Genomic DNA, 2,674 nt, shown 5'->3' on the forward strand with positions numbered 1-2,674 from the left:
ATCTATCTCATCTTAACGAAAAGTCATGCATACACACTTCCAACAGACCTACTAAGATACTAGATCTGCTTCCTCTTCGCAATTCTGTTTTGAAAGCTAAGAATAAAATCATACATACTGGACATTCTTCTAAATTGAGGAACATATCTAATTTTGAATCGGTTAAATGTCGTATTCATGCTTCATCTGTACAAGATGACTATTCTCTACAACTTAATAAAACTTATAACCATATGATTGTCCTTGTTACGACTCCGTTGACTAGTACTAATTACATTATCTAGAGTAGAGTGACGTTGTTTGCCCCCTTCTTCCCCACCTTCGCCTTTTTTAGATCTTCCTAAAGTTCGGCTAGATCCTCATCATGCTTCTCGAAAAAAGCTCTCAGCATCTTAGGATCATCTTTGGCCACCTTTAGCTCTTCCTAGTGCAAATTTAACTCTCCATGAAATTCAACAAGCCGAGCTAAGAGCTTGGTGTTAGCCTCTTGAAAAGATCCTTTGCCAGAGCTTTCTCTCGAGCTTCTGCTTGATTACATTCGTCCCTAAACGTAGCTTCCAACTCTTGAGCTTTACGATGTTCAGTTCGAGCATAAGCTAGTTTTCCCTTCAAGCCTTCTACGGTCTCTTGGGCCTTAAGTTGACCAACCTTAGCAGCTTTCGCCTCATCCTTAGCCTTAAGTTGGGCTGCCCGTACTTCCAACAAATCACTCTCAAAACGATTCATGGCTGTCTAATGAGATTCAGCCTTGTCCATAGCCATATTTAGTGATTCTTCCTTTAGCAACAGCTTCTAGAAAAGGACACCGATTTTGTCTTCACACTGACTAAGAAGCTCACGAGCCATCTTCAAGTCTATTTCAACTTGAAGGCTAATATAAATTTTTTGTCTAGCCTCCAGCTGGTTGATTTGATGAAGGGCTGACTGAAGCCAAGCGTTACCTTCAGAATTCAAAGAAACAACCTACCAATAAGACGAAAGAGTCAATTAAAACAAAATCAAAAGGAAAAGCACATCCAACAAGAGAAAGAGAGAAACAAACCTGAGCTTGACGAATGTTGTTTAGCTCCATAATATCCTCATTACTAGCCTTAGCGCAAAGGGACGCCTCTGAAGGCACCCGAACCAATAGAGCAACGAATTAAGCTATCCAGGGATATTCCAGACAAGGCCCAGAGGGATTACGAGTCCTCTAGAGATGTAAAATAAAAATCACATTAGAATAAAGAATGAAGGAAAGCTCCCAAGAAACATTTAAGCAAAAGGAGAAGCTACCCAAAATCAAAGAAGCTAACACTCACACTATACGTATTGAACATGTTATAATTAACCAGTTCTTCGGGTGGAATAACCACTTCTTCAGGTATCCAATCCGGCCAATCAGGAATGATCTCGGATGCCCTTCCATCACCTTGGGAAACGAGAGTGGCATAAGGGTGAGAAACTTGAGCATTGGGGCCTACGACAGACCCCTAGTAATAGATCTTTCCTTGAAAATTCTACCTTAGGTTTTTTGGAAGGGGGAGCTTCGGGCATGGCCGTAGGCCGCTTCACGCCAATACTTACCCCACAACCTTTTCTTCAACAACTTCCCCTGAAGCCTGGCCCTTCAGAGGCTCCTTATCCTTCATAACAACATCCTCTTCAGTAGCCACCTCCTCAATAGAGGCAGATTGCTCTGTTGAAATAAGACAGGTTCAGATACAACTCAGACTCCACCAGAACCGGGAGGAGAAAAACAAGACATAAGGATGGTAGCTATGGGTTCATTCTCGGCTAGGGAAGGCTCGGCCGAATGAATTTAAGTAAAGGCAAATACTCCGCCTAGATAAAGAAAAGTTAAAAAGGAAGTAAAGGAAGGAAACGAATCAAAATATCAAGAAAAATGCTCACAAGAAGTAGAAACCCCAGCCCCGATGACATAAACTCCAACAGAGCTAGACAACGAGCCTGAAGAGGAAGACAAACCCATGGGAAAAGAAACAGAGGAGTCAGTAGCAACCTTGACCTTTTCTTCAACGGCCTTTCATTCGGCAAGCTCGCAAACTAGTAATGTTTGCCACCAAGTTCACATATTAGAGCATGCAAACATAGGAATCAATGAATTAAAATGGGAAGAAAGCATCAATACATACATGCGAGCAAATCATCGTATTCAGTAGTCCCCTCCTTATAAACTATGTGCCTCGGGAAGATTTGAGCATGAATGAGATGTTCTCAGCCATATGGGTCAATAAATCCTCATTGGTGAAAGTAGATTTCAACTTAGTCATAAAAGTGTGCATACACTTCTATGGTGGTGATAAAGGAACCATCTCGTGCCAATTATCCTTGTCCACAGACTCATGGTATAGAGACCCATCCAAGGGTTTACCTACTTCATCCTTTATCAGGAAGATCCATAACCAAGAATGTTTAAAATTCTTATAATTGGAAGCCTTACTAGAAACAAAAGAAGGCTGGATGGAGGGAATCTTCGATCTTCACATAAAATAATCATTGTTCCTCATAGAAAGGAGTCTAAATATGGCGGAAAAGGGTTTAGTCAGCTCAAAATCCATATCCTCACATACTTTGACCAACCCAAGCAAATTTAGACATCCATTAGGGGATAACTGGACAAGACAAATGTCGAACTCGTTTAGAACATTTACAATGGCGGGGGAGAAGGGTA

General features: G+C 41.3%; 1 long non-coding RNA gene across 1 annotated transcript; it reads right to left on the bottom strand.

The window, feature by feature from the left end:
- Window positions 1-235: 235 nt before the first annotated feature.
- Window positions 236-2,346, bottom strand: LOC136220674 (uncharacterized). The gene is made up of 3 exons (XR_010684663.1): window positions 1,302-2,346; window positions 1,043-1,192; window positions 236-963 (listed from the first exon to the last, which is right to left on the bottom strand). It is a non-coding gene; the product is annotated as an uncharacterized lncRNA (long non-coding RNA).
- Window positions 2,347-2,674: the final 328 nt, after the last annotated feature.

This window comes from Euphorbia lathyris, chromosome 2 (assembly GCF_963576675.1).
Source record: "Euphorbia lathyris chromosome 2, ddEupLath1.1, whole genome shotgun sequence".
Classification (NCBI taxonomy): Eukaryota; Viridiplantae; Streptophyta; class Magnoliopsida; order Malpighiales; family Euphorbiaceae; genus Euphorbia; species Euphorbia lathyris.